Source organism: Chiloscyllium plagiosum, unplaced genomic scaffold (assembly GCF_037043375.1).
Source record: "Chiloscyllium plagiosum isolate Xiang-an unplaced genomic scaffold, Cpla_swu_hap1 HiC_scaffold_13, whole genome shotgun sequence".
NCBI classification, from domain to species: Eukaryota; Metazoa; Chordata; class Chondrichthyes; order Orectolobiformes; family Hemiscylliidae; genus Chiloscyllium; species Chiloscyllium plagiosum.
The window spans coordinates 102,908,895-102,923,546 of record NW_028270151.1 but is presented as its reverse complement, the minus strand read 5'-3'; positions in this window follow the sequence as shown (position 1 = coordinate 102,923,546).

Genomic DNA, 14,652 nt, shown 5'->3' with positions numbered 1-14,652 from the left:
GCCTCCCATCCCGGTTAAACTCTCCTTCAACCTATTCCGTCAGTCCGGAGATACAAAACCATAAACACAGAGAACACTATGTTCAAGAATAGCTTCGTCCCCATAGTTATTTGAATTCTGAATGGGCCTCTCAAATTTTCAACCGAATGTTGATCTTGCTTCTTGTGCACCTTCCTTGCAGCTATAACTCTGTATCCCTCACTCTGTTCAATCACCCGGTGGCCTTTGTGTCTTTCCATGGAATATTCGCGGCATTGCAAGCAAAACAATTTTTCCCCCTCACAATACAAAGGTAAATATAACAATATTTACAAAGGACAATATAACAATAAATTATATCAAATCAACTCATGGTTCAGAAAAAATGGTAAACAACAGAGATGATGGAAGAGTAATCCTGTCTATCAGCAGAGCCTGTGGAATACCTTGTGAAGCAAGGCACATTGCAAAGTGTCTATAGCTGAACAGTGCGAAATGCCTGAGGATGGCTTGCTTAATGTTGGGGGTGCCGGGGGGGGGGGGGGGGGGGGGGGTTGGGGGGGTTGCTACAATTTCAAAGGCACTGGCATGGAATGCTGCATCACAGGGAAAGTTGCTGAAATGACAGAGATGCTGCAAAAGCAAAAGGATACCCCGAAAAGTAACAGGGTTTGGGATCATTGCAATCAGGATCATTGCTGGAGTTAATCACTCTGGGGGAAGTATTGCTTGAAAAGACAATAGTACAGCTAGGAGTTGGAGATGGCTTGGAGACATAGAGACTTACTGCACAGAAAATAAAAATGCTCTTTGCCCGATAGAATCCATGAAACAATTGCCTCACAATTCTCATCTAGATTTCCAGCATTAGGTCCATAACCCTGACATTACAAGTGCACATTTAAAGAGTTCTATGCTATCGGGGATCTGCTTCTACTACCCTGACAGGAAGTAAGTTCCACATTGTCACAACACTTCCGGTGGAAAACTCAAAACAGACCACAAAGGGGAAAACTTATATCCTTCTGTGCTGTCTATGTCCCTTATAACAATATACTTTTAAACGATGCCCCCTATCAATCCCCCCTGCTCCAAGGAAAACAATCCCAGTCCATCCAATCTCCCTTCATACCCAAAACTTTACTACCTTGGAGTCTTCCTGGAAAGTCTCCATCTTCTTTCAGACAATCAAAGTACTCCAACATTCTAGCTGTAGCCTGGCCAATATTTGATACAGTGCCAAGATATTGTCCCTGCTCCTAAACTCTATGTCTCGCATTTAAAAGCCAAAAAATCCCAATACCTTCTCAACCATTTCATCGACCTGTCCTACTACCTTAAGATCTACATGTGCACCAAGATCCCTCTGATTCAGTGTTTCCCAGGTTTCTATATTCATAATGTATCCCTTGTGTTTTGTGTCCCGCCAAGTGCATCAGCTCACATTCATGGATTGAATTCCAATTTCCAACAATTTTTGCTGAACTTATCCTGGAAATCCCCTGATATGCAGAGTTCACAGCATTTCCGAGTACCACCTTATATCTTTCAGTGAACATCGTGACCCTGTAATTTCCCTGTTTCCGCCTTCAATACATCCCACTGCTCTGACATGGACTTACTTAAACGTTTCTGCTCTCGGTCTAATCACACTCGATCTTATTCCCACAGTTTAGAACTTTGATTTCCCCCTCATCCTTGTCTTTTTCCATGTTAATCTTGAGTTATGATTACTGCCTGCAAAATGCTTCCTCACTGAGAGGTCAGCCCAGCTTCATTCCCGAAAAATAAATCCAGGATCACTGTCAATGTGGGGGAAGGTAAAGGAACAGTCTGGGATTAGCCAGGTGAAGCTATGAACTGTGTTGTAGGAAAGAGAGATTTAAAAACCCTCCAGTTTATCCAGCAGACAGCAACAGAGGGATAAGCGGTTCCAACAGCTGCCAATTGTTCCAGACTCAGAGGTAAAGCAGGAACACCCAGGAAAAGAGACGGATTATGGGGTGGGGAGCAATACCATTCAGAATGGCGGAGAACTGGAATCTAATAAATATTATCCAACCTGAACATTCCGGGGGAAGCCATGGGAAATCGTCAAGGGTCGTTTGACAGAAAATGATTTGCTCTCTCACTGAGAATGGGTCATGCCCACTGTGGTTTAAAGAATACTCAGATTTATTGTATATTTTACAGTCGAGTGGATAGCCACGGTCAGAAAGGAAAGTCATCCTCAGTGTGTAGCTCTGTACTCATTCAGAAAAAAAAACTACTGCAGGTGGGACAGGGGAAGCGGAATGAAGAATGTAATGACAAATCCAATGTTTAACAAGTCTGAGGGAACTGGTATTTATTTTTAATTCTATTTTGATCCTATATTTTGGAATCCGAGAATGTACACCTGACCGTTACACTTGTCTGTCCTCGTAGGGACACCCTCCATCCACAAACAGCAGGCCCCACTGCAGATTACAGCTTTGAACCGAGACATGGATGGAACGAGCCGTGAGAGGCAGTGGTGATGGTGGGTAAAATTAAAACATTTAAAAGGCATGGGTATATGAACAGGAAGGATTTAGAAGGATATGGGCCAAATGCTGGTAAATGGGACTAGGTTAATTTGCGATATCTGATCGGTATTGAGGAGTTGACAAAGGGGCCGTTTCTGTGTTGCATGACTCTATGAGAAGAAAATTATTCCTCAAATCTTCATCACTCCCATAATTGGAAAGGTCAATTCGTGCTCCTCAACAGTTACCCAAGCCGACAGCGGATTCTGAACATCGAACAGTCAGAGCTAACAGAATCTGAAACCCACACGGTGTAAAGGAGATTAACCAGCTGAAAACCCTTTTACTGTCGTGCTCCCTAAAGTAGGAAGGAGGAAATGTGCTGCTATCAATACAACTGCACAAACACAGATACACGCAGGAATGTGAGAACACTGGGTTTATGAGATCCACTGCACTGACTGACCAAGATCCATTGCAGTTGCTGACATTTCCAATAACTCCTTCCCTGAAGGTAGCCTCCAGTCTAAGATGCAATTCAGGAGTTCATAACATTTGACTAAGGGTAATCATGAAGTAAAGCAATGAAACAACAGAATTGTTTAATATCTAATTTAACTGTCTGATATTTCAACTCGGGAGTGTGTATAACATTGAATATTACATCAGAATGCAAATCTCTTAATTAACAAGGAAAACCAGGAGAGATAACATCCACAAATTGTAAAAAATTATAAGCACTTACCAGGAACACCAGTGATGGCAAGAATCATAAAGAAACTTTTCCTGGCTAATTGAATTGGCAGATACATTTCAATGCAGAGTGACAATCCTTTATTCTTGCACATAAAAATGCAAGCATTAAACTCTGCGGTGTTACATTCTCTGCGTGTATCCATTATATTCTGTGTGATCTCCCCTGGGAGATTGGTGTTGCAGCTCTGATGATGACAACTTCATCGTTCCCAGTTGGTAGAAGATGTTTCTCACTGAAATTGGATTGTGACAGGGAAGGGATGACCTCATCGAGGGAAGAATCATCATTGGAAACTGTGTTAATTAGAGAAACTCGTAATCCTCGCCACTTTATGAACAGAGAGGCAGCCTGCTGTTGTAATAATGCTGCCTTCACATTAAGAGATTACATTGCTTTCTAGTAGATGGATGTGATTTTGTTTGCTGCATCAACCCTGTTTTCCTCTTCCTTTATGCTAACATCGAAATTTGCTTTGTAATTTATGTTGGATTTTTGTCCAGCAGCTTGGTGTTGAGGGAATGTACCTCACATTGTCTCCGTGATGTCAGTCATGGCCATTTATTGTATGAATCCCTGACATTAGCGAGCCCTCTACCGTAGCTCTACCATGGGCTGTCATTACCCATGTCTCAGATAATTCCCATATCCTAGATTACCTGTAGGAATGTAGTTGACCTGTCATTGTACCATGTCCGTCCCATCTCTGTGTTGGAGAAATTCAGGTCCCCTCATTGTCACCCTCCTGCCGTGACATGGATTTGCTTTTCCCAGTTGCTGATGCAATACCGTTCTGGTATAATCTAGTTCCAAACCAGGCTCAGACGGATCATTTTAGCTCCTCACAAAGTATTCTTTGTGTTTGTTTTTGGAATCATCTCATTCTGCCATTTGCTGTTTTGACAATAACCTGAGTGTCCGTTTGCCTTCCTCCTCTCTGGGAGGGGGTTAGCTTAACTCCATTTTATTCCTGAAGAAGGGCTTATGCCCGAAACGTCGATTCTCCTGTTCCTTGGATGCTGCCTGACCTGCTGCGCTTTTCCAGCAACACATGTTCAGCTCTGATCTCCAGCATCTGCAGACCTCACTTTCTCCTCCATTTTATTGGGCCAGATGACCCACAATTTTGAGGACACCTATTAAATAAAATCACTTCCAAATGAAACAGAAATGCCCAGCTTCTCCAAGCTATCAACATAGTTAATATCCACATTCCTTGGGACAATTCTTTTAAAGCTGTGCAGCGTTCACACATCCCTTGGAAAGTTCGGTGCTCAGGTCTATATGTGACACAATAAGTGCAGCATATCCCCAAGTACTTCAGGGCCCCAATTCATAAGCAGTTGCTGACATCAGTATTGGCTCAGAAATGTTTGGCAGGTCAGGTCATATTGGGACCACAGATGGAACCTCCATGTCCCAAACCAGAAGCCGAGAAACCAAAGAGAATCTGCCCCGGCCCAGGGAGAAGCAGATAGCATTGAACCACATTGGGAATGGGACAGTATGGAGACGCACTTGGTGCCCTGTACAACAGTGACAGAAATTAACTTGTTTCAGACTGGCAGATCAATTGGAATGTAAGGGACAGCCTTTGCACTGTCGAGTTCACACATAATTGTGGGCTTTCAAGATCGAGACACTGTCACCGGGGAATGTGTCATTCTGCTGGAGTGGTCCCTCTCAAACTGCCACACACAGTGCACCACAATGTGCTATTTGATCTGTTCACATCAGCGAGACACTGGGAACACCATTACCTCACTCTGACTTTGTGCCAAATCTGCTTAATAGAACCCTACCTCTGTGTAATTGGCAGCTAACATTGTTATCAATCTGGCCAGAAACACCTCACCCTGGTGGAGACATTGTCATGATGTGGCCTTTTGAAATTGCCCAGGTTCCTTCAGTTCCAACTGTGTCTGCAGGAATAGGGAAATTACAGCCCGTTACAGCAGTTGAAGGGGAAGTGGAGATTTGGAACAATCCATCATAATTCAGAATCATAGAATGCTACAGCTGCTATAGTACTGAACAAACTAATACACACTTTGTATTTGTGAGGGTTCCCTGCACTGACAACCTGGCTAATTTCACCACCTACCTTTCATTAAATGTGCTCTAATTCCCGGTAATTCCCCATTTTATTTCCCTCAGTTAACCAGACGATGCTAAAAAAGGAGAATGCAAATGTCAGTGTTGGACAGATTGTGGCACAAATCCTATTTCCTCATTGACAATTGGTTCCTTTGCCAGTCATCACCAGTCCGTCCTTACCTTTACCATGACCAATGTAACCTGTCAGTTTCTCTTCTTGAACACACTGTCAGATAGAGCCAGGGACTTGGAGACAGATGACAGCACAGAAAGCAGCCACACGGCGTTTCAGGTTTGTCTCAGTGAAGCCCAATTAACATTGTGCCTGAAGGATGCTTGAACCAGCTTAGATCGGAGGGTCTAACGCTCTCCTCACTGAGTTTTTCCAGACACGCAAATGTAGCACAATTCCTATCATCCATTTTATCCCCATCACAAACACTCTCTCCATCGATCAATCTTTTTCCTTCAAAGAAATTCTCTCAAATTGAGCAAGGTACAACCTTCCCTGAGAAACCCATGTTGACTCTCCTGGATTAATCACTCACTGTTGAAATAACCATTTAGAGAATCACTCAGAGTTTTGCCAGCTCTGGAAGTGTAACAGCAGCTGGTATCGCATCCTCAAACGTTTGGAAATCTTCTGACAGATGGATCTCATTGACTTCATCTCGGGGTTTTCCATTGAACATCACTTCAAAGGTGCCACAGTGCGATGGCTGAGATCCGAACCCATACTAACTGCTTGGAAGGCAGCCATGCTGCCCACTATACCCCCATCCCCCTGCCAGCTGGGTGCTTGCTATTCTCAAATACACTGACAAACACCGGCATCATCACTAATTGAATTGGGACTGAAATAAAAAACAGAAATAGCTAGCGAAGCTCAGCAAGTCTGGCAGCATCAGTATCAGAATCAGTATCAGTGCAGTGCAGTAGTTATGATCTATATAGACTTCAGTGAGGAATTCCACAAGGTTCCCCAATGGGAGACTAGTTAGCAAGGTTAGATCTTATGGAATACAGGAAGAATTAGTCATTTGGATACAGACCTGGCTCAGAGGTAGAAGACAAAGGGTGGTAGTAGTGGATTATTATTTCAGACTGGAGACCTGTGACCAGTGGAGTGCCACAAGATCGGTGCTGGGTCCACTACTTTTCATCATTATATAAATGATTTGGATGTGAGCATAAGAGTACAGTTCGTAAGTTTGCAGATGGCACCAAAATTGGAGGTGTAGTGGACAGCAAAGAAGGTTAGCTCAGATTACAACATGATCTTGATCAGATGTGTCAGTGGGCTGAGAAGTGGCAGGTGGAGATTAAATTAGATAAATGTGATGTGCAGCATTTTGGGAAAGCAAATCTTAGCAGGACTTATACATTTAATGGTAAGATTCTTGGGAGTGTTGCTGAACAAAGGGACCTTGGAGTGCAGGTTCATAGTTCCTTGAAGGTGGAGTAACAGGTAAATAGGATAGTGAAGAAGGCGTTTGGTATGCTTTCCTTTATTGGACAGAGTATTGCGTCGAGGAGTTGGGCGGTCATGTTGTGGCTGTACAGGACATTGGTTAGGCCAATGTTGGAATATTGCGTACAATTCTGGTCCCCTTCCTATCGGAAAGATGTTGTGAAACTTGAAAGGTTTCAGGAAATGTTTACAAGGATGTTGTTCGGGTTGGAGGACTTAAGCGATAGGGAGAGAGGTTGAAAAGGCTGGAACTGTGTTTCCTGCAGCACCTGAAGCTGAGGGGTTGCCTTATAGAGATTTATAAAATCATTAGAGGCATGGATAGGATAAATAAACAATGTCTCTCCCTCATTATGGGCATTTAAGCGGGCATTGGATAGGCATATGGAGGATAGTGGGCTAGTGTAGGTTAGCTGGGCTTGGATCGGCGCAACATCGAGGGCCGAAGCGCCTGTACTGCGCTGTATTCTTCTATGTTCTATGTTCTATGTTCTATGTCTCTTCCCTGGAGTGGGGATGTCCAGTACTAGAGGGCATAGTTTTATGGTGAGATGGAATGAGCTGCCAGAGGAAGAGCTGGAGGCTGGTACAATTGCAACATTTAAAAGGCATTTGGAAGGGCATATGAATAGGAAGGGTTTGGGGGGATATGGACCAGGTGATGGCAGGTGGGACTAGATGGGGTTGGGATATACGGCCAGCATGGACGGGTTGGACCGAAGGGTCTGTTTTTGTGCTGTGCATCTCTATGACTCTATGACAAGGGCAGCAGCTACTTGGGAACACCACCAACTGCAAGTTGCCCTCCAAGCCACTCACCATCCTCACTTGGAAATATACCGGTATTCCTTCACAGTTGTTGGGTCAAAATCCTGGAAATCCCTCCCTATCGAGATTGTTGGTGAACCCACAGCAAGTGGACTGCAGCGATTCCAGAAGGCAGCTCAGCACCACCTTCTCAAGGACAAATAGGGATGGGCTATCAATGCTAGCCCAGCCAGAGACGGCCAGGTCCCACAAATGAATAAAAGAACCCCAGAGAATCTGACATGTTCGTGTGGGACCAATGTTCAATATTTTCAAACTGTAATGATATTGTCAGTCTCTCTTGCTTTTCCACATTTATAAAGCCAACGTCAGTGCTGTGCTAACACAAACTGGCTGCCGGGAACACACCTAACATGTCTGACTGACTCATTTGGCTCTGGAATTCTGTCAGCAAGGGAGAGGGGGATGTGTCTAAAGCCGTTTCCATGTCTGAATCCTGTGTGGTTAGGCCCCACCCCTAAATCAAGTGTTTATCAAATCCCACTCTGACCTCCAGGGGGTTCAAATTGTGTGTTGTCTCCAAATAAAAGACAATACTGCACCTGCAAATAAACAAAGCTGTAGGATGTAACGTTGTGTGTTTGTTGGTGTCATTGTAGTTACACAGGATTGAAGATAAATTAGACAGTGCGAGATAGACAGCACTGTCACCAGCATGGTAGTGTCATTGTAAAAGGAGTCGAGATTGTGGTGCTGGAAAAACACAGCAGCTCAGGCAGTATCCGAGGAACAGGAAAATCGACGTTTCGGGCAAAAGCCCTTCATCAGGAATCCCTCGACTTCAACCTCCAGCGTCTGCAGTTCTCACTTCCGCCCCATTATAAAAGGATATTAATATCTTCAGTGAATGGGGAAAACAGAGGGGACGGTGTTCAAAGTAGGTAAGTGGGGAGTCACCTAAAGTAGTGAAGTTTATGACTTCAAGACATAATGGTCGGCATGGACGGGTTGGACCGAAGGGTCTGTTTCCATGCTGTACATCTCTATGACTCTATGACTATTAAAGGAAACTGATCACAGATCAATTAAAATGTCTCAGTGCAGACTAACAATAACCTGATACCTTTCCCTCACTGTCCCACACGAATTCCTGGAAAAATAGGGAAACCATCATTTGTTGGTGGAACGAGCAGGTTAACTTTCTGTGATTTAACCTCTCTCCAATTCCCTTTCCAAGTTATCTCTGCCGAGTCAATGTTTAAATCTAACACTGTCCTGATCTGATGCCATTTGGAAATCTGAATCTCCTTCTGTCCCTTCCTGCCTGGTGCTCACTGTGTGAGGGTCTGCCTGTTTCTCTCCCATCTTTCAGAACACATGGAAACCTCCACATACAGCAGTTGAATGCTGTGTGACTCAGCTCATTGTTGAGTTGGTCCATGATGGGTACTTTCTCCCTTGATTTCTCCCCTCTCATATCCGGTTGTTCAGTATATAAATAACCCACTCCCCTCAATTCAATTCCTGATGAAGTGGTCTAGCCCGAAACGTCGATTTCGCTGCTACTTGGGTGCTGCCTGAACTGCTGTGCTTTTCCAGCACCACTAATCCAGAATCTGGTTTCCAGCACCTGCAGTCATTGTTTTTACCTCAATTCTATTCCAGTCTATAACACACTCTCGCGTTTCTATTATTTTGTGTATAAACCAGCCCGACCACTTTGACTAATTCCAGTCTATAACTCACTCGAGGGTCTCTGTTATTTTATGCTCAAATCACCACAGAACCCTCAATTAGATTCCAAACTGTGACTCAATCATGGGTTTCTGTTGTTCTATATACAAACCACCCTGAATTCCTCAATAGGATTCCAATATGTAAATCACTCCCATGTGTCTGTGGCTATTTACATAGATCATCTCAAACCCCTTGAATAGATTCCAGTCTGAAAGTATCTCCCGGCTATCAGTTATTTTACATATAACCCTCGTCAAAGCCCACAAGTAGATTCCAGTTTGTACCTCGCAGTTGGGTATCTGTTCTTCTTATAAATAAACCTCCTGATCCATCAATTCGATTCCATTCTGTAACTCACACTTGTTTATCTGTAATTCTAAATATAAACCACGACACACCCATTGATAAAATTTCAATCTGGAACTGATTTCCCTTTATCTACGACTCTCTACATAAACCACCTCAAATCCTCAGTCAGAGTTTGATTTGTAATTTTTTGTTTTGTAGAAAAACTACCATGAGCCAATTAGATTCCAAGGTATAACTCACTTCCACAAGTCTGTGCTTCCTGTTTTGAAACACCCCAAATTTTGCAAAAGGGGGAAGCACAGTGCAGGAAAACGGGTCAGCATGGACCAGGTGGATCTCGGGACCTGTTTCCGTGCTGTATGACTCTATAATTTCTATCATCTCGATAACTCACTCTCGAATAACTGTTACTCTGTATAAAAACCACATTGAACTATTCAGTTCGATTCCAGTCTGTAACACAGTCCTGGGTACCTGACACTCTGTGTATAAACCATCCCGATACACCTGATTAGATCCCTGCCTGCAACTCATTCCCAGGCATCAGTTACTGGGTGGATGAACCAACCCCCAAAGCTCGATTAGATTCAAGTCTCTAACTCACTCCCCGGTATCTGTCATCATGTATACAACGTCTATACCCGAACCACACATCACCCCACCCCCCACTCCCCACCCCAACACCGATTAGATTCCTGTCTGTAACTCTCTTCTGAACTCTATGTTATTCCATATATAAATCGCCCAGAACTCAATTAGATTCCTGTCTGTACTCAATCCCCGGTACCTGTTACTCTCTGTGTCAGTCCCCACGGAACCCTCAATTAGGTTCCATGCTGTAACTCACTCCTGGGTATCAGTTATCTGATATATAGACCTCCTGAACCCATACTGAGTGGAAGCGTGAGTGAGAACGAGTGAGAGAACGTAAGTGTGCATGTGTGTGGCTGTGTGAAAACCTGTGTGTATGAGAGCGTGTGGGTGTATGAGCATGTATGTGTGATTGTTTATGTGTTACTGTTTGTTAACGTATGTGTTAGTGCGTGTGTAGGTGTCAGCTCATGTGTGAGATTGTGTCTGTATGTGAGAGAGAGTTAGGAGTTCCATTATAAAATCATTGACACTCAAACCTTTCACTCAGATGGACACACACACACACACACGCCCGGTCTCTCTCGTTCACACAGACATGCTCGCTTGCAGTCAGGTCAGAAACACACAGAGAGAGAGAGAGAGAAATAGGCACATTTGATGGAAATATAGAAATAGAAGATGGACATAGAGAGTTATATCTGGGAGTCACACGAGCAGCAAGAATATTCTGAGACAGAGCCTCAGCTAATAAACCCACCATCTGCCCAGTCCTCTGTGTCGGGCTGGGGGGCTGGGGTCAGAGATTCTTACATGTTAGTGTGGGACCAATGTTCAATAGTCACAAACTGTACTGATGTTGCTCGTCTCTCTTGCTTTTCCCTCTTTGTAAAGTCCATACTAGTGCTGTGCTAACATGAATTGTCTGCCGGGAACATACTGGTGTATATTGAGTCTGGAGAGAGTGATAGTGAGATTGAGTATGGGAGAGAGTGAGATCGTCTATGAGAGAGTTGGCAAGATTGAGTATGAGGGAGAGTGACATTGTGTTTGACAGAGAGACAGTGAGACTGTGCATGTGTGAGAGAAATAGTTTGTATATGAGAGGGAAACATGGTGAGACTGTGTATGAGAGAGGGTGAGAAACTGGGATTATGTATGAGACAGATGATGAGATTCTACATGAGAGAGAAAAATAGTGAGATTGTGCATGAGAGAGAGTATTGGGCTCTCAGTTATTCCACATGTAAAGCACCCCAATCCCTTTGATTATCTGTTATTCTATAAATGAACACCCCAATCCCCACGATAAGATTCCAATGTGTAACTAACTTTCATTTATTTGTTATTCTAAATATAAATCACCCCGATCATCCCTATAAGATTCCAGTCAGTAAATCACTGCTTTGTTATTTGTTATTCAATGTATAAACCTCCTCAAATCCTTCGATCACATTCCAGCCTGTGTCTCACTCTCAAGTATCTGTGATTCGATATATAAAAAGCCCAAACTCCTCAATTAGATTCGCTCCCCAGTATTGGTTAGTCAATATGTGACCCACACTGTACCATTCGACTATACCCCGATCTGTAACTCACTCACTGGTACCTGCTACTCTGTATAGAAAGTAGCCCAAATCCCTCAGTTAGATTTCAGACTGAAACTCACTCCCTGTTGTGTTCTGAAATACATAAACTCGCTGAGACCATCGATGAAATTCCAGTCTCTAACGCAGTATAAACTAAACGGTTGAATATTAAATTGGGAGCAGGAACAGAGAAAGCTGGAGTTTAAGTTCCGCTACATTCTGTTTCACCAGAAACATTAATTTGATGGAGTGCAGCGGTTCAATAAGGCAGCTCCTTCCCACCTTCTCAAGGGCTGGTGGGAATGGGGGATAAATGCTGGGCCCAGCCAGTGATGCTCACATCCCATGAACGAATGAAAACAACAATCCCCTTGCCTTCATGATCACTCACTGCCCCTGCAGACTGAGTCTGCAGAAACAGCAAGGCTTCCTCACTTCCCTAGTCCCATGTCCTGGGAATAATTGGCAAACCATCCTAATATTTGATGACACCATCACGTTAGCTTTCTGTGATTTCTGTACACGGAACCAGAAAATAATGTGTAATACTGGAGGACAAGAGGACCTGACCCACGAATGCAGGGCCCTGGTCACTCCCTCTCCCTCTATCTCTCTCTCTCTCCCACACACAAACACACGCACACACATACAGAGTTACTGAGGGGCAAGGAATGACAGAATAAAATGAGCATTTTCAAATATTAAAGCTCCGTTAAACAATCCTGGGAGTGGTTGATCGGGTCAGTGTGAGGAGAGAGAGAGAGAGCTTGACTCTGTATCTCACCCTGTGCTGGCCCTGCCCTTGGAGGGGTTGATGGGGATACAGTAAAGGCAGCTTCATTGTGTATCTAACCCCATCCTGTCCCTGCCCTGAGAGTGTTTGATGGGGACAGTTTGTAACATAGGAACAGGAGGAGGCCATTCAGCCCCTCGACCCTGTTCCATCAGTCAATGGCATCATGACTGATATGTGGCCTATCTCCACATTCCTTCCTTTGGCCCATATCCCTCAATATCTTCACTGAACAAAAATGTATCTCTCACTGATTTAACCTGAACAACTGATGCAGCTTTGCCCATTTACCCAGTCTTTCATTGTCCCTTTGTAACGTTAAGGTACCATCTGCACTGTCTACAATGCTGCCTAACTTTGTACCTAACCCCGTGCTGTCCCTATCCTGTGAGTGTTTGAGAGTTACAGTGCGGATGGATCTTTACTCTGTGTCTAGCCCCATGTTATACCTGCCCTGGGAGTATTTGATGTGGACAGTATGGAGGTAGATTTACTCTGTATGTAGCCCCATGTTGTCCCTGTCCTGGCAGTGTCCGATATGGACAATATGGACAGATCTTGACTCTGTAGCGAACCCCATTGTCCCCAGACTCTGGGAGATTCAGATGGAGAAATTGCCGCTGGACACATACTCTGTATCTAACTCAGTGATGGAACTGCCCTGGGTGTGTTTGATGTGAACAGGATGGGGGAAGTGGGTGATTTGATCAGTCCTAACGCCACACTGAACATGGCCTGGGAATGTGAAAAGCTGCAGTGTACAGGGAGGTTTACTCTGCATCTAACTGTATTCTCTACCTGCCCTGGAGATTTAAATGGGTAGAATTTAATGGGAGCTTTATTTTGTATGGAACCCTGTGTTCCCTCTGCCCGGGAAGTGTTTGCTGGGAACACTGTTTAACCTCTGTGATATGGATCCTATGAAGATTGATGGGAGACAGTGTAAATGGAATTGTCAGGGTCCAATTCCTTCACGTGGATGAGAGAAGGTCTCCAGCTGAATTGTGAGAAAAAATGACACCAGTGGGACTGAAGGATCAGTAGCAGAATGAAGACACCATTGGCTCAGAGACTGGATAGAGGGTAATGAGGGTTTCAGACTGGAGGGAGCTACAGGTACATACAAGTTGGGAACTGTTTTCAGTAAAAGGCAATTGATCCCAGGTCACTGCAGAGTGTAATAACCTGATGCCTTTCCCTCACTATCCCCCTCCAATCTCTGGTAAGATCTGCTTCCACACCATGTTCCATCCTAGCTGCTGACTGTGTCAGATACATTAATACATTGGCGATGGGTAACGGCACAGACACCACCAGCTGATTACACTCATTCCCTGCTGTCCACATTCATTCATTTTACACCAACAGGAAATACATCATTGTTCTCAGATATCTGTTATGTTATTGCGTTATTTGTTGGTGCATTTGGAATTTTATTTTGAATTCGAAAGGGTCATAATGTTTTGAGGGAAGAAATGTCTCCTTACCTGAGTTCGAAGTGACAGACATGTTATCCGGAGAATGTGAGCCCAGTCCCACACCCAACAGCTCGGGAGCCGAAAGCCTCTCAGCAACCCCACTCTCAAACTATCTCCGAAAGCCAGACTGTTTCAAATGGCAGAGAGAGATAGAATCGCAAACAGTGAAAGAGGGTGAGGTGGATACACACAGAAAAAGAGAAAAATAGAGACACTGAAAGAACAAATTCTCCATTTGACATTCCTGCTGACTGACAGAAAGGAAAACATAAAGGTGACCATTTGAGCCCAGGTCAGGGCAATGGAAACAGCGTTACAGCTGATAAAGTCCTTTTCAATTTGTAATGTTGACGGTTGTAAGGCAATGAGAGATTTTGATAAATGTCGCGATCCGACAGATAAAAGTGATCATTCTCCTGGCATTATACTCAAAAAGCGTATAACTAATCTGGGTCTGCCGATCTTAAATATTAACTCTGTTTCTCTCCACAGATGTTGCCAGGCTTGCTGAGTTTCTCTATCCATTCTCGGTTATGGCTCAGATTTCCAGCAACTGCAGGTCTTTGTTTTATGTTAATC